Source organism: Monodon monoceros, unplaced genomic scaffold (assembly GCF_005190385.1).
Source record: "Monodon monoceros isolate NGI ecotype Baffin Bay Population unplaced genomic scaffold, NGI_Narwhal_1 Super_Scaffold_7, whole genome shotgun sequence".
NCBI lineage: Eukaryota > Metazoa > Chordata > Mammalia > Artiodactyla > Monodontidae > Monodon > Monodon monoceros.
The window spans coordinates 62,971,823-62,997,615 of NW_021703784.1; the positions used below are offsets into that span (position 1 = coordinate 62,971,823).

The 25,793-nt window shown below is 41.9% G+C and overlaps 1 pseudogene; it reads left to right on the forward strand.

The window, feature by feature from the left end:
• LOC114887577 overlaps positions 1 to 25,793 on the forward strand; it is an 88,019-nt pseudogene extending 62,226 nt beyond the window's left edge.

A 25,793-nucleotide genomic window follows, 5' to 3' on the forward strand; every position in this document is an offset into this window, starting at 1 on the left:
TCTTGTGCAAATGAAGCAAATGGGGGAAATCCCGTGTAAGGCAGTTGCCCCAACTGCAGGCTTAGAGCCATCCTGGCTTTCATTTGGGGTTTCTCCGCCCTACTCTGCCTGGTTCAAGTCCAAGGGTTATGAAAGGCCTTTAACAGCTCTGGACAGAACACGCCTTCCTCATTTCTCTCCTGATTCTGAGCCCTGACTTCCCACGAGATAGGGTCCTAACACTCCCAGCAGATGTGCCCCAGCCACTTCCCAAGTGTTTCCTAGCCACTATCAGCAAGCCACCATCGCTTCCCTGAGTGTCTGGGGTCTCAGATATGAGCTTATGGGCTTCGCCAGTTGGGACCAAGGCCAGCCTTCAGGAAGTTGGTGGCAGGGGACTTGCTTCCCTTCTGAGCTCTATTTACCCATCTTCACACCATTGCAGGACTTCCTCACCCTACCTTCTGTGGGACATGGATAAGCATTTTAAATGTCATTATTTGTATATTCTAATCTAATGTACATTTTGAAAAGGCAAAATTTTATAAGTAGCAGCATAATTCTTACAGCGCTTTGGGATAAGTTTAACAAACGATGTCACAAGAACCGTAGAGAAATTCTGCTTTTTGACCCAGTAATAGCACCCTTGCGATGTCATTCTAAGGAAACATTCAAGAGATGAGGAATATACTCATTCATGAATTTAGTAAGCTTGCTAAAGATGTGAGGGCATGTGAGGGATCACTATGCAGGGCACTCTATTCCATCTTGCCAGCAACCTCTGACTTCCTGCATTCCCCTCACCCCTTTTCATTTGTCCACCCAGATGACCTCTGAGGCTCCAAATCCCGCCCCCCCATTCTAAAGAGCAACTCAGCTCTCCATAACACCTTCCCCAACACTCCCCCACCCAAACCCCCCCAAAGAAGGCAGTGAAAAGTGGTTATTCTTAGTATAATTTTCCTCTTCCTCTCACATATACTATGGAAATTAGAAAGCTATTAGAAAAGAGAGAGGGTTAGCTCTGTATGTGCTGACATGAACAAAAGACGTTGATGATTTATCATCAAATGAAACAAACAGACAAGTTACAGGGCCATATATACAGTGTGATACCTTTGTATCCATGAGGTCTGGCAGGCTCTGTGTCAATCTGTTAGCTGTAGTTTCTTTCCTGTGGGGAGGAAATGGGATTGAGGTTATAATAGAGAGCATTCACTTTCTTACTCCATATAAATATATTATTTGAACTTTGTTTATTTTACAATGAAAATGTATTGATTGTGCAAGTAAGAAAGAAAAGAAGATGCAGGATTTCAGCATGGGGAAAGCAGGCCAAGGATTGCCAAGGCCCTGCCCTCTTGGAGAAGCAAATTTTACCCTCAGCTAGTTTGCTCATTTTCCCCCAACTGCCTCAGGAAGCTGAGAGAGAGTGGGCTCTCCTGTTGGAGGCACTGCTCAGAAAGACAGGCTTAATGCTCTTCTATTACTGCTGGCTAACAACCCTTCTCCCTCAGCCTTTCCAGACCACTCACCCGCATGCAGTGCACCAGGGTTGTATGGGGCCCGGAAGACCACTCCTTGATAGGTTCTCCTTCCTCTGGTGAGAGCCATGCCAAAAAACCTGGGGTTCACCAGGACCACAAGCTCCTCTTCAACAAAGAGAGGTGAGGGGATTCTGAGTTGTTGATATCTCTTCTCACTTTTCTCAGCAGGATTAATCAGGCTTGGCCAAAACCAACCAGTAACACTGAATGAAAACAGAGAAGACAGAGAGCCTCAGTTCTATCCTGTCCACTGTGCCTCAACTCATAGGAAACAAAGGTAAGTCAACAAGCTGTGGTTTGTAACCACTTTAATGGATCAGGGGAAGTAAGAGCCTTGAATGTCCTCCCAGGTTAGATGGAAGTTTCCCTCCTGGGAGAAGAAAATTCCTGGCAAGTTAGTGCTGGTTGTTGGCAGGCCACCTCAGGTCCTTGCCTTGTGGCCCTCTCCATAGGGCTGCCTGAGTGTCCTCACAACATGGCAGCTGGATTCCCCAAGAGCCGGTGATCCAGGGGTGATCAGGCCACATCTTTTATGACCTAGACTCAGAAGTCACACATCATTTCTGCCACATTCTATTCATTAGAAGCAAATTAGTAAGCCTAGCCCGGACTTAAGAGGAGGGGAATGAGGCTCCACTTTTTGAAGCAAGAAGAAAGAATTTGTGGGCATATTCTAAAACCACCACAGTCATTACCTATCAGCCCTTGTATAGCTTCAAGAGACACAAAAATGAGTCACACAAAATCCCTGCCGTCAACCGCAAATCAATCAATGTGATACACCACATTAACAAATTGAAGAATAAAAACCATATGATCATTGCAATAGATTCAGAAAAGCTTTTGACAAAATACAATATCCAGTTATGATAAAAACTCTCCACAAAGTGGGTGTAGACAGAACATACCTCAACATAACAAAGGTCACATATGATAAGCCCACAGTTAACATCATATTCAATGGTGAAAAGCTGAAAGCGTTTCCATTAAGATCAGGAACCAGACAAGGATGCCCAGTCTCGCCACTTTTTTTTTTTTTTAAATAAATCTATTTATTTATTTTTGGCTGTGTTGGGTCTTCATTTCTGTGCGAGGGCCTTCTCTAGTTGCAGCGAGCGGGGGCCACTCTTCATCACAGTGTGCAGGGCTCTCACTGTTGTGGCCTCTGTTGTTGCGGAGCACAGGCTCCAGACGCGCAGGCTCAGTAGTTGTGGCTCACAGGCCTAGTTGCTCCACGGCATGTGGGACCCTCCCAGACCAGGGCTCAAACCCGTGTTCCCTGCATTGGCAGGCAGACTCTCAACCACTACGCCGCCAGGGAAGCCCTCGCCACTTTTATTCAACAAAGTATTGGAAGTCCTAGCCACAGCAATCAGACAAGAAAAAGAAATTTAAAAATCCAAATTGGAAAGGAAGAAGTAAAAGTGTCATTGTTTGCAGATGACATGATACTATACTTAGAAAATCCTAAAGATGACACAAAAAAACTACTAGAGCTCATCAATGAATTCAGTAAGCTGGAGGATATAAAATTAATGTACAGAAATCTGCCACATTTACATACATTAACAATGAACTATCAGAAGGAGAAATTAAGGAAACAATTCCATTTACAATTGCATAAAAAAGAATTAAATACCTAGGAATAGATCTAACTAAGGAGGTAAAAGACCTGTACTCAGAAAACTATAAGACACTGATGAAAGAAATTGAAGACTAACAAAAACAGATAGAAAAATATACTGTGTTCATGGATTGACAGAATTAATAGTGTTAAAATGACCATACTACCCTAGGCAATCTACAGATTCAATGCAATACCTATCAAAATACCAATGGCATTTTTCACAGAACTAGAATAAATAACTTTAAAATTTGTATGAAAACACAAAAGAGCAAGAGCAGCCAAAACAATCTTGAGAAAGAAGAACAGAGCTGGAGATATCCCAGCTAATCATCAGGGAAATGCAAATCAAAACCACAATGAGATATTACCTCACACCTGTCAGAATGGCCATCAGCAAAAAGACCACAAATAACAAATGTTGGCCAGGATGTGGTGAAAAGGGACCCCTTGTACACTGTTGGTGGGGATGTAAATTGGTACAGCCACTGTGCAAAACAGTATGGAGGTATGGAGGTTCCTCAAAAAACTAAAAATAGAACTACCATATCATCCAGCAATTCTACTCCTGGGTATATCTCTGAAGAAAACAAAAACACTAATTCAAAAAGATGCATGCCCCCAATGTTCATAGCAGCATTATCTACAGCAGCCAAGATATGGAAGCAACCTAAGTGCCCATCAACAGATGACTGGATAGAGAAGATGTTGTATAAATATACATACAATGGAATATTATGCAGCCATAACAAAGAATAAAAATTTGACATTTGCCACAACATGGGTGGACCTGGAGTCTATGTTAAGTGAAATAAGTCACACAGAGAAAGACAAACACTCTATTTTATCTCTTATACGTGGAATCTAGAAAATAAAATGAATATAACGAAACAGAAGCTGAGGGCTTCCCTGATGGCGCAGTGGTTGAGAGTCTGCCTGCCGATGCAGGGGACGCGGGTTCGTGCCCCGGTCCGGGAAGATCCCACATGCCCTGGAGTGGCTGGGCCCATGAGCCATGGCCGCTGAGCCTGCGCGTCCGGAGCCTGTGCTCCACAATGGGAGAGGCCACAACAGTGAGAGGCCCGCATACTGCAAAAAAAAAAAAAAAAACTTTACACAAAAATGTATTAAAACAAAAACAGAAGCTGACTCACAGATATAGAGAACAAACTAGTGATTACAAATGCAGAGAGGGGAGGGAGGGGCAAGACAGGGGTAGTGGATTAAGAGGTACAAACCACTCTGTATAAAATAAATGTTACAAGGATATATTGTACAGCACAAGTAATATAGCCAATATTTTACAATAACTTTAAATGGAGTATAATCTATAAAAATTTTGAATCACTATGTTGTACATCTGAAACTAACATAAGATTGTAAATCAACTATACCACAATTTAAAAAAAATTCTCTGCCCTCAAAAAACTTTTCGGCTTGACTTCCCTGGTGGTCCAGTGGGTAAGACTCCGTGCTCCCAATGCAGGGGGCCCGGGTTCAATCCCTAGTCGGGGAACTAGATCCCAAATGCATGCTGCAACTAAAGATCCCACGTGCCGCAACGAAGATCCAGAGAAGCCAAAATAAATAAATATTTTTTAAAAAAAAAAGAAAGAAAGAAAAACCTTTTGGCTTAACAAAGGAGACTGACAAGTCATACTGGATTATATAAGCAGTGGGAACACAGAGGACAAAGTTTTCTCCTGGGGGAGGGAGGACAGTGGGAGAGGAGTCTCTGAAAGGAGGTAGAATCTGATGTGGGCCTCGGAGTGTGAGTAGGAATGTGTTAGATCAGGTGAACTGATGCTCAGCCCCCATTCCAACCTCCTTCTGGTGTTCCCTGCTCTGCAGGAGCTGCTAAGATAAAACTACATTTCCCAGACTTCTTTGCAGGCGACGCTCTGGAAAGGATTTAGGTTCCACTCTGTAAAACACACAAAAGCAAGATTTGGAGGGCAGGAATCAGGTGTGAGCCAAGCTCCCATCCCTTCTGCTATTTCTGCTGACGAGTCTGCCGTGGAGGTGTTTGCTTTTCCTACGGCACAGGTGGCGGCAGTCCCAGACAACTCTCCCTCCTATGTCTACTCCTTCTGGCCCCCTTGACTTCAACTCTTTCATATCCTTAAATGAGTGAGAGGCCACCCCTTTGCAAGGACTCAGAGGTGATCTTACTTTGGCAAGTGGCAGGATCTTGGAGCCTTAACTACAACTGGGAGTGAAGCCATTTCATTTTAACAACCAGTCGCTCCAAGTTAAAAACCATAAAATGCCAACAGAAACTTAAGCTGGCCCTCTACAGTCTTTTACTGTCTCCCTCACTGAACCCATCCACACGTGCAAAGTTGTCAGCCAAATGGAAGTGTCGCTGGATTCATTTAAGGGATAAATGTGGGATCTTTAGAAAGTCTATAAGCCCAGCAGATGTCAGGAAGCCAGCAACTGATGTTTGCCTGTGGTTTCTGGGCTGTGTACCTGGGATGTGCAGGTTAGAACAGAGCTCACCTCCCCCCAGTCCTGGGCTGCAGAGACACTGACTTGTGATGGGGTTTTTATTGCTCTTGTTTTCAATCATTAATGTACCAACATCACATGCCAGCTTCCACAGGGCTCTCATTCTCCAGCAGGCTCCCCATCCCTGCACCCACATACACATACACAGTGTTTCAGATACTTGGGAGACTGGCCTTCCCGCACTCATCTGATAAATATTTATAGCTTAAGAAACAACAGGCTGGAAAGCCCACAACAGCCATCAATCCCACCCACAGTGGGACTTGCCTGGTGTCAGCCTGGCTTGTAAACCTCTCTGAGTGCAGGGCAAGGTGTCCTGAGCAAGAGGCAATAAATACACACTGCTTGGTTGAGCCCCTAATTGACAGAATCTTGAAACCAGAAACCGAGTCTAGGGTTCCTGCGTAGCCCATGAGCCTTAGATGGGAAACAAGCATGAGGACGAGATGGATTTGACTTCTGAATGATGACTCTTTTTTGAATTGCAGTAAAGAGTCAGTGTCCAGATGTCCCCCCAAAGACCTCCTTATTCAGCTTCTAAACATTTTCTAGATCCTGGACCCCTTTCAGAATGTGATTAAAGTTCTGGGTATTCTCCCCAGAAAAATACACACAGGCACATACACACAACACTGTGCATGTAATAACTTCAGAGACAGGCCTTCCAGAAGCTAAGAGTCTCACAGAGAAGGTAAACAAACAAACAAAAATGCACATGAATATAGAGGACAACGTGACGGGCACTCTGAAGGATTGTGGCGCTAAAGTATTTTGAGAGTTCATGGGGGAGAGAGGTCAAGTTGTAAGGTAAAGAGTCAAGCACAACAAGAAGGAACCAATCCTGAATGCATTCCCACATCCTCCAGATGTCCACCGAGGGCTTCTGTACCTTGATGTCCAAGTGAGGTGGCCTGGACTTCTGAATCCCGTGGACCAGAGAGTTCCACATGCTCTTGAGCATTTCTGCTGGCTCCCTGTGGGGACCTCAGTCTCCTGGCCCTTCTACCTCTTGAAATTCTAGCTTCCTCACACACCACTTCTGTCCCCATATGACATCCCCCAACCCCAACACAAAATTCAGCCACTTCTTTGGCTTCCACGATAGAAAAATTCAATCCCACCAAGCACTTATACATACAGGTTTTACAAAATATGGGAGAATGGGTCCTGGGAAAGGGTAATATTATACAGCACCTGGACTTCTGCCATCACTGAGTCCCTCTGCCTTCTCTCTACACTTTTGTCTCTTTCCCCCTTTTTTTCAGAAGCAGCTTAAAGAGTTCCTGAGCCTTAGTGTCCGCTAACACCTAGGTCCGGGGTGAGGGTGGGGTGAGGGTTGGTGGGGAAGGAGAAGAACCCTCTCTCCAAGGACGGATCAAGGCATCCTTCCAAAGCACACACTCAGTGACTTCTCTAAGAGGAATTCAGCAATAAAAGTCTCTCCATCCCATTTGTATTGGTGAGTTGAAGAGAACAAAATCCACTCCAGCTAGATTAGGCAAGAAGGGATTTATGACAGGATATTAAGTGTCTTACAGAACTACTAGGAGAAATGTAGAAAAGACTTTAGGTTGAGCTTTCAGAAAAGCCTCCCAAAGAAGATCTGGGCCACCAAGGAAGCTGCTCGCTCCAAAACCACCACTGCTCCTGCCACAAGGTCACCAGCAAAATGCATGATCCTGGCCTCCCAACATCCATGAGGCTAGAGACAGGACACCAGGATGCCTGCTCACGCCACCAGAGAGAGCTCAGTCAGTCCCTCAACTGCAATGCCAGCAGAAAGAGCAGGGGCAGCAGAAGTATGGCCTCTGCCTGGCTTCTACCCAGATCTCTTCTGCCTCATACCTTGAGGTCTGATCATCCATCCAAGGAAAGACATCTGAGAGTCCATTACAGTCAGGATCCACAGGGCCTGCCCAACAGGTGGGGAGTCTGATCTGAGCACTCATCCTTGTAATGTGGGTCACACACACTTGTGTGCCCTTCTCCTTGCCCCCAGGCAGAGCCAGGACTGGAATGAGGCAACGGGGCTCCAGGGGCACGAAGTAGAAGGAGGCACTCCCTCTATGGCTCATGCAAGTGCAAGGTCAGCACCTGGAGTGAGTGTCTCCTTAAATATTTGTGCACTTGGTGTCTTGCCTGCCTCATCTTAGTTCCAGCCAGCTCCCAGGGGATACTAACCTGCACTCCTTCCCCAGCCTTTACAATCTGGAAACAGGTCCTGGCTGGACATCGTGGTGAGATTTCCTGCCACCTCCAGCTTGATTCCTAGGCCAGATGTCAGAGGGGGCACCAGGCTGTCTGAAAGCCAACATTTCTAGGCCCAGCTTCCCGAATCCAGGAGTCTTCAATAAACTGATTTATTTTGTACCTCTTAACCCCCACCCTTATCTTGCCCTTCCTAGATATAACATAAATAAACTATAATGACATATTGTACAACACAAGGAATATAGCCAACATTTTACAATAACTATAAATGGAATATAACGTTTAAAAAGTGTGAATCAGGGACTTCCCTGGAGGCGCAGTGGTTAAGACTGCAAGCTCCCAATGCAGGGGGCCCAGTTTCGATCCCTGGTCTGGGAACTAGATCCCACATGCATGCCGCAACTAAGAAGTCCTCATGCCACAACTAAGAAGTCCACCTGCCACAACTAAGAGTCCGCATGCTGCAACTAAGAAGCCTGCTTGCCACAACGAAGATCCTGTGTGCTGCAACTAAGACCCGGCTCAGCCAAAATAAATTAAATAAATAAATAAATATTTTAAAAAATTGTGAATCACTATGTTGTATGCCTGAAACTTACATAATATTGTACATCAACTATACCCCGGGACTTCCCTGGTGGCACAGTGGTTGAGAATCTGCCTGCCAATGCAGGGGACATAGGTTCGATCCCTGGTCCGGGAAGTTCCTACCTGCCGCGGAGCAACTAAGCCCATGCGCCACAACTACTGAGCCTGCACTCTAGAGCCTGCGAGCCACAGCTACTGAGCCCATGTGCCACAACTACTGAAACCCAAGCGCCTAGAGCCTGTGCTCCTCAACAACAGAAGCCACCGCAATGAGAAGCCCGTGCACCACAACAAAGAGTAGCCCCTGCTCACCGCAACTAGAGAAAGCCTGCGCGCAGCAATGAAGACCCAACACAGCCAAAAATACATAAATAAATAAATGTATTAAAAAAACTATACCTCAATTTTTAAAAAACTAAGTAGAAATAAACAGCTGTATTTAAATCCCTCTGTGCTGAAGTCTCATGAGGGATGCTGCTCTTTTGTCTTATGGAGTAAGGAGTTCCTTCTCCTTTTTCACACCAATAGGCAATGAAAGAGGCAGAATATGGCTAAGCTCACCCCACTTTCCACCAACTTACTCCCAAAGAGAGAAAAAGGAAGAAAAGCATTGTGGTAAGAATAATTAGACTATACTAAAATTTAAAACTTCTGTGCATCAAAGGACACAATCAACGGAGTGAAAAAGCAACCCACAGACTGGGAGAAAATATTTATAAATCATATACTATCTAATGAAGAGTTAATAACCAGAATATATAAAGAACTCATACAACTCAATGATAAAAAATAAACAACCTGATTTTAAAATGGGCAAAGGACTTGAGTAGATATTTATGCAAAGAAGATACATAAATGGCCAACAATCACATGGAAAGAGGCTCAATATCACTAATCATTAGGGAAATGCAAATCAAAACCACAGTGAGACACCACCTCACACCCATTAGGATGGTTACCTTAAAAAAAACAAATAACAAAAAAGCCACCAGAAAATAACACATGTTGGCAAGGATGTAGAGAAATTGGAAGCCTTGTGCACTGCTGGTAGGAAGGTGAAATGCTGCAGCCACTATGGAAAACAATATCATGGTTTCTCAAAAAATTACAAATAGAGTTACTGTATGATCCAGCAACTCCATTTCTGAGTATATACACAAAAGAATTGAAAGCAGGGTCTTGAGGAGATATTTATACTGCCATGTTCATAGCAGCATTACTCACAGTAGCCCAAAGGTGGAAGCAACCCAAGTACCCATTGATGGATAAACAAAATATATACATACAGTGGAATATTATTCAGCCTTTAAAAGGTAGGAAATTCTGAACATGCTGCAACATGGATGAACCTTGAGAACACTAGGCTAAGTGACATATGCCAGTCACAAAAAAACAAATTGTTTGATTCCACTCACCTAATCAAATTAATAAAGACAGGAAGTAGAATGTTGATTCAGGGGCTAGGGGATGGGGAGAATGGAGAATTTAATGGGTATAGAGTTTCAGTTTTGCAAGATGAAAAGAATTCTGGAGATTTTTTTATACGACAATGTGAATGAACTTACCACTACTGAACTGTACTCTTAAAAAGAGTTAAGATGGTAGATTTTATGTCATGTGTATCTTACCACAATTAAAACATTTTTAATTAAAAAAAAAGAAAAGCATTGTGCACGAGCTGCCTTTCTCTGCCTTCTCTTTATAACAGTGTTTGAGGCTTACCATTTGGATGAGAAGGGGCCTTTAGAATACCTGCCCAAATCTGCAGGAGCGCTATGTGTTTAATATAGTATAACATCTGCCATTGGTGGCGGAGGGGGTGGGGCACCAGGCATTGTGCTCAGTACGGTACTTTACTTGTGGTTCCTTTTTCTTTTTTTAAAATGTTTATTTATTTACTTATTTATTTTTGGCTGTGTTCGGTCTTCATTGCTGAGTGCAGGCTTTCTTTAGTTGCGGCGAGCAGGGGCTACTCTTCATTGTGGTGCACGGACTTCTCATTGCGATGGCTTCTCTTGTTGTAGAGCACAGGCCCTAGGCGCGCAGGCTTCAGTAGTTGTGGCACGTGGGCTCAGTAGTTGTGGCTCGTGGGCTCAGTAGCTGTGGCTCGCGGGCTCTAGATCACAGGCTCAGTAGTTGTGGTGTGTGGCACACGGGCTTAGTTGCTCTGAGGCATGTGGGATCTTCCTGGACCAGGGCTTGAACCCATGTCCCCTGCATTGGCAGGTGGATGCTTAACCACTGTGCCACCAGGGAAGCCCCATGGTTTCTTATTTAATCCACATGAAGACCCTAGGGGGTAGGTCTAATTATTAGGGATGAAACTCAGACTTCAACGGGTTAAAGTCACAGTCTGTGACTTACCAAGTCACAGAGCTAACACATCAGTGACCCTGAGACCTGGCCCCAGGTCCAGTAGGGCTCCGAGGCTGGGTGGCCAGCACCACACCACACTGCCTCCCCGGCAGAGGCTGACTTTTCAAGGTCCATTTCAGGCTCCTTCCCAGCACGATCAGAACCCTGGTGTAAGAGGCTCTCTATCTTCCCCATTCCTACCACTGCCCCCATGAAATGTTAAATAAACGTACAAGGATAACTTTCCTCTTACCTCTTTGCAGCCGCCGCCCCAAGAGGCCCACCCAGACCAAATCACACACAGGAGGCGGCCAGCGGTGTGGTAGGTGGTATGCTGCCCTGGAAGGGAGACCAAGAGCTTTCCAGCCAAAGGGCCCTGGGTTGAAAGCCCAGTGCCACCGCTATGTAGTTGTTTGACACTGAGCACGTGACACCCTCTTTGAGCCTGATTCATTATTTGTAAAATGGGATAAGTGATCCTCACCTTGTAGGGTGATTAAAGGGTTTAAATGAGTATGTATACAGCCCTTCCTCAGCATCCACAGAGAACCAGTTCCAGGAGCTTCCTCAGACGCCAAAATCCACGCATGTTCAAGTCGCTTATATAAAATGGGTACAGTGGGCCCTCCGTATCCGTGGGTTTTTCATCCATGGATTCATCCAACCTAGTACTGAGTGGTTGGTTGAATCAGAAGCTGTGAAACCCATTTAGGTCTTCAATGCATTTTGAGTTTATTTTTGTGTATGGTGTTAGGGAGTGTTCTAATTTCATTCTTTTACATGTAGCTGTCCAGTTTTCCCAGCACCACTTATTGAAGAGACTGTCTTTTCTCCATTGTATATTCTTGCCTCCTTTGTCATAGATTATACCAAAGGTATAAGGCCAGACACTATAAAACTCCTAGAGGAAAACACAGGCAGAACACTCTTTGACATAAACCACAGCAAGATCTTTTTTGACCCACCTCCTAGAGTACTGAAAAAAGAAACAAAAATAAACAAATGGGACCTAATTAAACTTAACAGCTTTCGCACTGCAAAGGAAACCATAAACAAGAAGAAAAGACAACCCTCAGAATGGGAGAAAATATTTGCAAATGAAGCAATTGACAAAGGATTAATCTCCAAAATTTACAAGCAGCTCATGCAGCTCAATATCAAAAAAACAGACAACTCAACCCAAAAATGGGAGGAAGACCTAAATAGACATTTCTCCAAAGAAGACATAGAGATGGACAAGAGGCACATGAAAAGATGCTCACCATCACTAATTATTAGAGAAATGCAAATCAAAACTACAATGAGGTGTCACCTCACACTGGTCAGAATGGTTGTCATCAAAAAATCTACAAACAATAAATGCTGGATAGGGTGTGGAGAAGAGGGAACCCTCTTGCACTGTTGGTGGGAATGTAAATTGATACAGTCACTATGGAGAACTGTACAGAGGTTCCTTAAAAAACTAAAAATAGAGCTACCATTCAACCCAGCAATCCCACTACTGGGCATACACCCTGAGAAAACCATAATTCAAGAAGAGTCATGTACCACAATGTTCATTGCAGCTCTATTTACAATAGCCAGGATGTGGAAGCAACCTAAATGTCCATCAACAGAGAAGTGGAGAAAGAAGATGTGGTACATATATACAGTGGAATATTAGCCATAAAAAGGAACGAAATTGGGTCATTTGCAGAGATGTGGATGGGCCTAGAGACTGACATACAGAGTGAAGTAAGTCAGAAAGAGAAAAACAAATATCATACATTAACTCATATATGTGGAATCTAGAAAAATGGTAGGTGATCTTATTTGCAAAGCAGAAATAGAGACACAGATGTAGAGAACAAATGTATGGAAGGAAGGGAGAAGGGGTGGGATGAATTGGGAGATTGGGATTGACATGTATACACTATTGATACTATGTATAAAATAGCTAACTAATGAGAAACTACTCATTATAGTAGTTATAGTAGTATAGCACAGGGAACTCTACTCAGTGCTCTGTGGTGACCTAAACGGGAAGGAAATCCAAAAAAAGAGGGGATATATGTATACATATAGCTGATTCACTTTGCTGTACAGCAGAAACTAACACAACATTGTAAAGCAACTATACTCCAATGAAAAATTAATTAAAAAAAAATAGAAGAAGAAGCTGCAAAACCCAGCAGATTCAGAGGGCCAACTGCGTATACAAAATCTGTGTTGTCAGCCAAGGTTGCCTGTCCTTTGAAATTCAAAAACACTGGCTTGAATCTTATTTCAGCCTCTGCCAGGGACAAGATCCATCTAGAGATTTATTCCTGCACAAATCGGAATTGTGTCACTTTCCTTCGAAGGCAAAGAGGCTTGGTTTTAAATACTATTTTCTTCTCTGTTATCCATGAAAATTTCCAAGAACTGTGCCGGGTCCATCATAATCACTTTGAGGACCAAGCGGTCAAAGGAGGGGTAGAAAGGAACAGTCCTCCTTCTTAAAGCAGAGCTGGACCCCTCCACAGACGACTTCTGGGAGGACTTGATCTGTTCTGAGGTTTTCTGATCTAAGAAACAGAAAACCCAACCTGAAGGCATTAAATACCAGGCAACTTATTTGTCCCCAAAGCCTAAAGTTCAGAGGCAGGGTGAGCTTCTAGCACTGGGTTGTTCAGAGGCTCCCAATGTTTAGCAGGCTACACCTCTGTTTGCCTGAGTCTCTCCCCTCCCCCTCTCACTCCCATCAGCTCTTTCCAAACTGGTCTCTTGGGGTAGCAGGATGGCTCCTGGCAGCTTCCAGGGCGACATGCTTCCTCATTCACAGCTAATGGATCGATGTGGTCACATGCCCACTCCTATGCCAAGGGGGTTGATATTATGTTGATGACTTAGGTCAGTTGGAACCTACCCCAAAACCAAAAGTTGACTTGATCCTTGACTTAAACCACATTGTAGTTATACACGGTGTGATAGCTACTGGTGGGCAACCGTATTATCTGCTACAAAACCCTTTATCAGTGTGCGTGTGTGTCATCCTGTATGTGTGATATGCCAGTGTGTGTAAAGTATGAGTGTGCTATGTGTATGTGATGTGTCTGTGTGAGATGTGTGTATATAAGTGTAGGTGTGCTTGGTAATCATTTTGCAATGCACACAGGTCAAATCATTACGCTGTGCACCTTAAACTTATACAGTGCTGGATGTCAATCATATCTCAATAAAACTGGAAAAATTTAAAAACCGTACTATGCTATGTGATTGTGTGTATATGTGTGTATGTGAAATGTGTGTGTGTGCTGAGAAGAACAAGTGTCCAAATTAAGTGTCGCTTCTGTTTGGGGCCTTTCACTCTGATCTCTGCTGCTATCACCTTAATGGCCACTAGGGGGCACTGTGCTCCCCTTTTAACCCTCTGGCCAATGTGTGTACAAAATCCTTTTCCCCTAAGCACAGATGAGAGGTTGGAAATTTTTAAAACAACTATACTAACAAAAACGGACAGAACGGAAATCAATTCAGAGAGCAAAAGAAACATTCAAAGTTGTTTCTTACAACGTACATTGCGGAGCCAATAATTACCTCCTGTTTTCCGCAAAGCGCTGTCTGCCTTTGAGTCTTCCCAGCTCCTGGCTGTGACTTAGGGACACCGTCTCACTCCCTGCTTTGCAGAACAGTCTCCAAGAAACCTGTTCCCTCGCAGCCAAGGCCAAAACTCCCATCTGTGCTCACCATTTCACCTCAGGGCCCTTCCTCCCCACCCCCTCCTCTCTCCCTCCTCCCATCACTGTTCCAGGAGACTGCCCTTCCCAGCAGCAAGGGGCCCACAGTAAAACAGCTTCATTATACTCTGCAAGCTAAGAAGCAGCACGATCTAAACACAGAAAGGTGGCCTCATGCTCTCCATCAGCGCACTTTAGACTCCGACGAGAGACCAGAAGGTCACCTGCTCCCCAAGCCCTAGTCTGGTGCGGGTTCTAGCTGCCTGGCCTGCTGTCCAGCCCCTCCCCTTCCCCCTTCCCGTCCCTGTCCCCTTCCCTGCCCTCGCCTGGGCCCTGGCCAATCGGGCGGAACCAGTCCTGTGCAGCCCTCTACTGCCCTCTACTGGGGTTTTGCTTACACAGCCCTGGAGTTCACCAGCACCCCGGGACTACGGGACTCTCTTCCCCAACTCTTTCAGAGTCCCCCTTTGGTCTGGCCGCTGGAACATAACTCACCAATATTTTAACCCACCCAACGCTTCTCAGATGCTTAATTAATCTTTTTAAAGCTGTAAGGGATTTAAAACTCTCATTCCCCAGGGCCAGGGTGAAAATTGAAAGAACTTACTTTTTCATTCATTCATGATTCAAATGTTTATTGCATGCTGTTTGCTAGACTCCGTGCTGGCACTAAGGACACAAAAAGGAATAAAAAAGAAACTATCCCAAAAAGGAATAAATAAGATGCTGGGATAAAATATAACAAGGAGAAGCTACTTGGATGAAGAGGAAGCAACTCTTCCTCACTGCAACTTTTGTTCTCCTCCTGCCCATCTCCACATAACAGCCAGAGTGACAATGTTATACACCGAGAAGTTGGAACATGTCACTTTCCTACTTCAAATCCATTAAGTGCTTCCATTTGTATTTAGGACAAAACCAAGCTGTCCCTACAAAATCTGGCCTATCTTTCCACTCCATCTTGTGTCCTTCTCTCCTGTGTTTTCATGTGCTCACCACACTTGTCTTTTTTTAGCTTCTGCAAATAAGCCAAGCTGTTTTCTGTCTCCCAACCTTTGGATATGCAGCTCCCTCTACCTCGAATGCTCCTACCTTCGTCTCCATGAAACTGGTTACTTCTTATTCTTCAAATGTCAGCCTAAATGTCACCCATCAGCAAGACCTTCTCTGTCTTCCCCATCCAAAACATGTCCACTTCTAGTTCTATCTGATATCAAAACATATTTTGAAACTTCAATTAATAAAGCAGTTTGATATGAGAAGGAATTAATGAAACCAAAGAAAAATAAGAAATAGACTCTAACGCACAAGGGAATTTACTGTAAAGGTGGAAAGGTGAGATTTCAAATCATTGGGGAAAAGAGTAAATAAAATAAAAGTAAGTAGTGGTAGCACAACTAGTCAGTACCTACTGAGATAAGAACAAAGCTGGGTTCTTATCTCACTCCTTACACCCAAGTCAATTCCAGATAGATCAAATATGAACTGTAAAAACTAAATCATAAAATATCTCTAAAAAGGAGGTTAACTAAATACTAATCTAAGAAAGAGGCTTTTCTGAGAAGGCTATGAAATCCAGAAGCTAGAAGGGGAAAAGTTAGTCAACTTGTCTAGGTAGCAATGTAACTTTGGTATGAAAAAAAAGGAAAACAACAACAAAAACTGAAACTTAAATGAAAGGCTAGGTTCCAAAACAGGGCAAACAAATTTAAAACATATTTGTCAAAGAGCTCTTTTCCTTAACTTAAATAGAACTGATATAAATGAATATATATATATATATTTAAAAGCCCAACAGAAAAGTGTGCAAAGGATAGAAAGAGATCATAGAAAAGCAAATTCAAAGGATGATAAACATGCAGAAAGGTGCTCTCACTCATGTATACTTAAAGAAATGCAAATCAAAATGGTAAGAAAACATTTTTTTTTCACTTATCAAACTGGTACAAGGCTTCTCTGATGCTGGGAGGGATGTGAAGAAATTAATCCTCTCATCCACTTTTGATGGGAGGGGGGTACAAATTGATGCAATTTCTTACTACAGGTAAATCTGATAAATACAAAAATTTAAAAGGCACATGTCTTTTCATATAGCAAAAAATATGGTTATACCTACAAAAATTCAGTCACATATGTACAGTTATCTTTCTGGCAGAATTTTTATAAAAGCAAAACCCAAAGTGTCCATTAAAAGTGAAATAAATTATCCATCATCTATGATTCCATACATAGAAAATCCCAAAGATGCCATGGAAAAACTACTAGAGCTCATAGATGAATTCTGTGAAGTTGCAGGATACAAAATTATTATATATAGAAACTGTTGCATTTCTATACTAACAATACACTATCAGAAAGAGAAATTAAGAAAACAGTCCCCTTTACAAACCCATCAAAAAGAATAAAATACCTAGGAATAAATCTAACCAAGGAGGTAAAAGAACTGTATTCAGAAAGCTATAAGACACTCATGAAAGAAATTGAAGATGACACCAACAGATGGAAAGATACACCATGTTCATGGATTGGAAGAATTAATATTGTTAAAATAACCACACTACCCAAGGCAATCTACAGATTCAGTGCAATCCACATCAAAATACCAATGGCATTTTTCACAAAACTAGAACAAATAATTTACAAACTTGTATGGAAACACAAAAGAACCCAAATAGACAACAATCACAATCACCTTGACTTCAGACTATACTACACAGTTACAGTCATCAAAACTGTGTAGTACTGGCACAAAAGCAGACACAGAAATCAATGGAACAGAATAAAAAGTCCAGAAATAAACCCATGCACTTATGGTCAATTAATCTACAACAAAGGAGGCAAGAAGATACAATGAAGAAAAAACAGTCTCTTCAATAAATGGTGCTGGGAAAACAGGACAGCTACATGGAAAAGAATGAAATTAGAACATTTTCTCACACCATATACAAAAATAAACTCAAAATAGGTTAAAGACCTAGGTGTAAGACTGGATACCATAAAACTCCCAGAGGAAAATATAGGCAGAACATTCTTTGACATAAATCATAACAAGTTTTTTTGGCTCTCTCTCCTAAGGCAAAGGAAACAAAAGCAAAAATAAACAAATGGGACCTAATTAAACTTAAAAGCTTTTGCACAGCAAAGGAAACCATCAACAAAATGAAAAGACAACCTATTGAATGAGAAAATATTTGCAAATAATATGACCAATAAGGAGTTACTATCCAAAGTATATAAATAGCTCATGCAACTCAATATAAAATAAATAAACCTGATTAAAAAATGGGCAGAAGAACTGAATAGACATTTTTCTAAAGAAGACCTACAGATGACCAAAGGCACATGAAAAGACACTCAACATTGCTAATCATCAGGGAAATGCAAATCAAAACCCCAATGAGATCTCACTTCACACCTGTCAGAATGGCTATCATCAAAAACATTACAAATAAATGTTGGTGAGGGTGCAGAGGAAAGGAAACCCTCTTGCACTGTTGGTGGGAATACAAGTTGGTACAGCCACTGTGGAAAACAGTATGGAGGTTCCTCAAAAAACTAAAAATAGAACTATCATATCATCCAGCGATTCTACTCCTGGGTATATCTCCGAAGCAAATGAAAACACTAATTTGAAAAGATACATGCACCCATATGTTAAAAGCACCATTATTTGCAATAGCCAAGATATGGAAGCAACCTAAGTGCCCATCAACAGATGATTGGATAAAGAAGATGAGATACATATATATACACACACACACACATATACATACAATGGAATACTACTCAGCCATGAATAATAATGAAATCCTGCCATTTGCAACAACATGGATGGACCTGGAGGGTACTATTCTTAGTGAAATAAGTCACACAGACAAAGACAAATACTGTATGTTATCACTTACATGTGGAATCTAAAAGATACAACAAAGGAATGAATATAACAAAACAGTAACAGATTCACCAATATTGAGAACAAACTAGTGGTTATGAGTTGGGAGAGGGAAGGGGGGATGGGCAAGATAGGTGTAGAAGATTAAGAGGTACAAAATCCTATGTATAAAGTAAGTAAGCTAGAAAGTATATTGTACAGAACAGGAAATGTGGCTAATATTCTATAATAATTGTAAATGGGGTATGATCTATAAAATTTTTGAATCACTATGTTGTATACCTGAAACTAATATAATATTGTAAATCAACTGTACCTCAATAAAAAATAAATAACATTTAAAAAAAATACATTATGGTACTGGCACAAAAACAGACACATAGACCAATGTAACAGAGTAAAGAGTCCAGAAATAAACCCACAACTTATGGTCAATTAATTGCAACAAAGGAGGCAAGAATATACAACGGGCAAAAGATAGCCTCAATAAATGGTGCTGGGGAAACTGGACAACTACATGCAGAAGAAGCGAACTGTGACTACTCTCTCACACCATGCACAAAAACAAACTCAAAATGAATTAAAGACTTCAATATAAGCCCTGGAGTCATAAAACCTCTAGAAGAAAACCTAGGCAGTATGCTCTTTGACATTGGTCTTTGTAATTTTTTTGGATACGTCTCCTCAGGCAAGGGAAACAAAAGCAAAAATAAACAAATGGAACTATATCAAACTAAACAGCTTTTGCACAGTGAAGAAAACTATCAACAAAAGGAAAAGGCCACCTACAGAATGGGAGAATATATTTGCAAACTATTTGTCCAATAAGAGGTTGATATCCAAAACAGACAAAGAACTCACATAACTCTACCAAACTCACATAACTCTATCAAAAAAAACAAACAGCCAGATTTTTTTAAATGGGCAGAAAACCTGAATAGATGTTTTTCCAAGAAAGACATACAGGTGGCCAACAGGCACATGAAAAGATGCTCAGCATCACTAATCATCAGGGAACTCAAAGCAAAACCACAATGAGATACTACCTCACACCTGTCAGAATGGTTATTATCAAAAAGATTACAAATAACAAATGTTGGTGAGGGTGTGGAGAAAAGTGAACCCTCTTGCACTGCTGGGAATGCAAATTGGTTCAGCTAATATGGAAAAGAGTATGGAAAAAATAGAACTACCATATGACCCAGCAGTTCCACTCCTGAGCATTTATCTGAAGAGAACAAAAACACTAATTCAAAAAACAATGCACCTGTATGTTCACTGCAGCATTATTTACAATAGCAAAGATATGGAAGCAACCTAAGTGTCCATCAGTAGATGACTGGATAAAGAAGATGTGGCATGTATATAATGGAATACTACCCAGACATTAAAAGGAATGAAATTTTGCCATTTGCAACAACATGGACGGACATGGAGGGTATTATGCTAAGTGAAATAAGTCAGACAGAGACATATACTGTATGGTTCCACTTATATGTGGAATCTAACAAAATAAAACAAATACACAAATATAACAAAGCAGAAACAGAGTTACAGATACAGAGAACAAACAGGTGGTTGCCAGAGGGGAGGAGTAGGAGAAGGAAAGAAATAGGTGAGAGAGATTAAGAGGTACAAACTTCCAGCTGCAAAATAAATGTCACAAGTATAAAATGTACATTGGCGGGAATATAGTCAATAACTATGTAATATCTTTGTATAGTGACATATTGTAACTAGACTTATTGTGGTGATCAGTGTGGAATATATAGAAATATTAAATCTCTAAGTTGTGTAACAGGAAATAACATAGTGTAGAAGTCAATTATGTATATGTATAACTGATTCACTTTGTTATAAAGCAGAAACTAACACACCATTGTAAAGCAATTATACTCCAATAAAGATGTAAAAAAAATTATACTTCAAAAACAAACAAACAAATTTTAAAACCCATAGAAAAAAAGATCAGATCTGTGGTTACCAGAGGCAAGGGTTGGGCAGAGGGGGAATTGGATGAAGGCAGTCAAAAGGTACAAACCTCCAGTTATAAGGTAAGTAAGTACTAGGGATGTAATGTACAACACCGTAAATATAGTTAACACTGCTGTATGTTTTATATGAAAGTTGTTAAGAGAGTGAATCCTGAGTTCTCACCTCAAGAAAAAAAGTGTTTTTTTCTATTTCTTTAATTTTGTATCTATATGAGATGATGGATGTTCCCTAAACTTATTGTGATAATCACTTCATGATGTATGTAAATCAAATGATTATGCTGTATACCTTAAACTTATATAGTGCTGTATGTCACTTATCTCTATACAACTGGAAGAAAAAAATTATCTGTCATTTACATGATGCAATTATGTGCAGAGATTAGAGAGAATAAGGGTGATCTGGACATGCCAATGGGGAAAGACTTTTAATACATTATTGTTAATAATTTAATTTTAATTAATAATTAACTTTATTAATTCTCTTTTATTCTTGAAAGCATGCTGTAGAGGAAAATGATCCCCTTTGTATAATTTATAGCATTGACACATATATGGGTACGTGTATTTTTTTTTCCTGGAAGGAATCACAGGATTTTGCTTTTTACCTTTGGAGAGAGAAAATGAGATGGGAAGGGAAGGAGTGAGATTTTCCCTTTTCATTTTGTACTTCTCTGGAGTAAAGTTAAAGGACTTGAAAACTTTCACCTTGGATTTATATTATATTTTAACATTTTTTTAAATTTGCCACTCAACTGTTTGTAATGAAATTATGGTCTCAGCTATGAATGCCCCTTTCAATATATGTTCTGTGATAAACAACAGAATTCCTTTAAGCGTGTCTCCTTTACAGTGAGCGAGATGTGAACACTTTCTTAATCGAATGCACTGGAGGGATGTTGCAGGAGCAAGGGGCTTTCATGCCATTTTCCAGGGTTGGAGGGGTGGATGTGAGGACATAGGCTGGAGCCTGCCCCAGCCATGGCCAAGAGCGCTGTCCCTCTGTAACCCTGCTGCCTCGGCCTTCGTAGGATAACCTTTTCACAAAACTCAAAAACTTGAGGGACTTCCCTGGTGGTGCAGTGGTTAAGAATCTGTCTGCCAATGCAGGGGACACGGGTTTGAGCCCTTGTCTGGGAAGATCCCACATGCCACAGAGCGACTAAGCCCATGCGCCACAACTACTGAGCCTGCACTCTAGAGCCCGTGAGCCACAACTACTGAGCCCATGTGCCACAACTACTGAAGCCCACACGCCTAGAGCCCGTGCTCCGCAACGAGAAGCCACCACAATGAAAAGCCCGCACACCACAACGAAGAGTAGCCCCTGCTCACCACAAATAGAGAAAGCCCGCAAGCAGCAACGAAGACCCAACCTAGCCAAAAATATAATTAATTAATTAATTAATTTTAAAAAAACTTGAGCCTCAGTGCAGCCTACATTCTCTAAAGGGCTCCTGCCCAAGCCAGGGCCCCAGACCACCCACACTGATGGCCTGTGCCCTTTCCTGCATCCCAGAAGCTGGGCTATTGCTTGTCCAGTGACTCCAGAACAGCTCCAGTTTACCCAAATCAGCCAACTTCTCTGCTATCCCATGGTAGAACCACACTGCTATGGACTGACTTGTCTTCCCCCCAGAACTCATATATTAATTAAGTCCTAACCCCCAGTGCAATGGTATGTGGAGATGGGGCCTTTGGGAGGTAAATAGGGTTAGCTAAGGTCATGGGGGTGGGTCCCTAACGGTGTGATTAGTGCCTTGTCAGAAAGCTTGCTTTCCTCTCCCTCAGTCATGTGAGGACACAGCCAGAAGGTGGCAATCTGCAAGCAAGGAAGAAAGCCCTCACCAGGTAACCTAATCAGCAGGCGCCTTGATCTTGGATTTACCAGCCTCCAGAGCTGTGAGATACACTCCTGTTGTTTAAGCCCCCCAGTCTTCGTATTTTGTTATGGCAGCCCAAGCTGACAATTATACACACGTTCTCCAGTGAAAGCTGGATTCCTCCTAAGGGACTGTCCTTCTTTGGGTATGCTCCCTCAGCCCTAGGGTACCAAAGTGTCTTTACATCATAGGGTTACTCATTTATCACAATTAATAATTCTTTATGTTATACTTCCTCTATTTAACCTCCTGTGTGATTTCTGTCTCCTGATTGGACCCAAACTGCTTCACCAATATTTTCTATATTAGCACTTACTTATTTCATAGCACTTATCCTAATTTGTAATTTTTTAAATTTAATTACTTGTTGCTTGTGTGTCTCCCACTAGACCATACACTCCATGGTGACAAGGACCGTGTCTCTCTTCCGTATCTTTTGCAGTACATAGTTGGTACTTGGTAGACCCTTACTGAGTGGAAAGCAGTAAAGTGTACTGATTAAGAGCGTGGATTCTGGAGCCATACTCTGTGGGTTAAAATCCTGGCTCAGCCTCTTAAAAACTGTGACCTGGAGCAGAGTACTTAACTATGCTTCAGTTTCCCCATCTGTAAAATGGGGATAATAATGGTACCTACCTCATAGGACTCTTGTGAAAATTAAATTGGTTAATATACATAAAACTTCTAGAAGAGTTCCTGACACATAGAAAGTGCTGTATATACTATGTTATATGAAGAAAGGTCAAAGGACATGAAGGTAGTCTGGTGACTGGTGGAAGGATCATCATCTTCAAATATCTGAAGGACTATCATGTGCAAGACCCAATTAGACAAAACTCCAACAGAAATGGAGAAGTATAGAAAAGAAGGTGGGCTAATAACAAAGCATTTGAAATGGCTTTAGCCGTCCTAGAGTGACCAGTCATTCTGGTGTGCCTGGCTCTGTGTAGGTTTTAAAACTGAAAGTCCTACCCTGGGAGACCACTTGGTCCCAGGCAAACCACATGGCTGATCACTCTAGCTGTCCCCAACAAGACTTTCTTCATGAAGTAGTGAGTGTCCCTTCCTGACAGATTTGAGCAAAAGCCAAAGGGCCATGGTTCAGGGATGTTAGAGAAATTATCCCCATGTGAGGAAGAAACTGGGACTAGAAGAACTTTAACCCAGAAAAAAAAAGCATATTTTAACAGAGAAGTAACACGCATCTGGAGACAGGAAAACCCTAGTTCAAATTCTGGCTCTGCCACTTACAAGCTGTGTGATCTTGGATAACTTAACTTCCTGAGCCTCAGTTCCTCAATCTATAAAATAGGAATAATCGTCCCTAACTTGTAAGGTTGTCATCTGGATTAGATATAATGGATGTAAAGTGATTTGCACAGTGTCTGACGTAATGTAAGTATTCGGAGGTCCAACTCTAGGATTCTCTAAGCCCAGGGTTTCTCAGCAGCGGTTCTCTAAGTGTGGTCCCTGGACCAAGAACACCAGCATCACCAGGAACTCATTAGAAATGCAAATTCTCCATCTCACCCCACACCTACTGAATCAGAAACTGGGATTGGGACCCAGAAATCTGAGTTTTAACTAGCTCTCCAGGTGATGCTTGTTACACTAAAGAGTTTGAAAAGCACTGCTGTAAGCAAGTCCTGTCTCTGAAACAGAAGAATGGGAAATCTCTCCAAAACTTGAAAAGTTTTCCCTTTACCCCACCATAATATAAAATTATTTTAAAATAAGAATAGTGCTGAAATGTTGATCCAAATGCCTTTTAAAATTACATATATATGTAAACAGGCTTTGTAAACAGGCTTCACCGGCAGGAGTCATCTACACTCTGGGGTAAATATTGATATGTCAGTATGACCGGGCCTTGGCATGCCCTCAGCCAAAAAGCACTGATAAATTGGCTTACTTTGGTTACACTGTGTAAACCACTAACTTGACCAAGCATAAACTACACAGTTGAGTTGATTTCCCACACTCATAGAGGGGGTAAGTCGGTAGGATAGCTGGAAAATAATTTCTTAAGTTGTTATAACATACTTCTTTAGGCAGAAAGTCATCCTGAGGGTAAGTAAAAAGAATTCTCACTGGAGTGCACATTAATTTTTTCTCTGCCCTAACAAGTCCCAGAATATAGTGGTATGTTTATCACATACATAAATCTGGACAAAGCATCAGGTAAAAGTATTTTTAAACTGTTCTAAACTCATTTTATAAACAGACATCTTTTAATATACAAAATCTAAGATAGTCAAAACAATCCATCTTTCCTTGAATTTGAAATGCTTCTCATGATTTTTAGGGATGAATGAGAAGAACAATCCTCACTTTTCAAAGTTCTGAGAATATCTTCAAAATATTTATTTAAACACTCAAGCAGAAAGCTTCATCTACACAAAGCAATAGTATGCAAATTCCTTGTGTACGTTTGCTTTTGGAAGCAATACCCTTTGCTGTGCTTCCAACTGTGGCTTTTATCAAGCAATTCAAAATCTATTTATGTACTGAGAATTCTAGGCTCCTTTCGCTGTGAGAGGGGAGTATTCGAAAAATATTCTGACCTTGAGGAAAGTCAGAGGGGAGAAAAGACTGCATTCAAAACAGGTATTTTAGGGACTTCCCTGGTGGTGCAGTGGTTAAGACTCTGAGCTCCCAATGCAGGGGGCCCAGGTTCGATCCTTGGTCAGGGAACTAGATCCCTCATGCATGCCCCAACTAAGGAGCAGGCGAGCCTCAACTAAGAAGCCTGCCTGCCACAAGGGAGACCCAGCACAACCAAATAAATAAATAAAATATATTTTTTTAAATAGGTATTTTAGGGCTTCCCTGGTGGTGCAGTGGTTAAGAATCCACCTGCCAATGCAGAAGACACAGGTTCAAGCCCTGGTCCAGGAAGATCCCACATGCCACGGAGCAACTAAGCCCATGCGCCACAACTACTGAGCCTGCACTCTAGAGCCCTCGAGTCACAACTACTGAGCATGCGTGCCACAACTACTGAAGCCTGCGCACCGCAACGAAGAGTAGCCCCTGCTCGCCGCATCTAGAGAAAGCCCGCGCGCAGCAACGAAGTCCCAACGCAGCCAAAAATAAATAATAATTAATAAAATAAATATTTTTTTTAATCTTTAAAAAAAGAAAAGGTATTTTAGCTTGTTTCCCCGCTGATAGCAGTCTTGCAAACACGGTGAACGTTCCTAAAACCAGCCGGACTTTCTGCAAGAAGTGTGGCAGGCACCAACCCCACAAAGTCACACAGTATAAGAAGGTCAAGGATTCTCTGTATGCCTAGGGAAAGCGGCATTATGACAGGAAGCAGAGTGGCTATGGTGGCCAGACTAAGTCGATTTTCCAGAAAAAGGCTAAAACTACAAAGACAATTGTGCTGAGGCTTGAATGAGTTGAGCCCAACTGCAGATCTAAGAGAATGCTGGCTATCAAGAGGTGTAATAAGCACTTTGTGCTGGGAGGAGATAAAAAAAGAAAGGGCCAAGTGACCCAGTGCTGA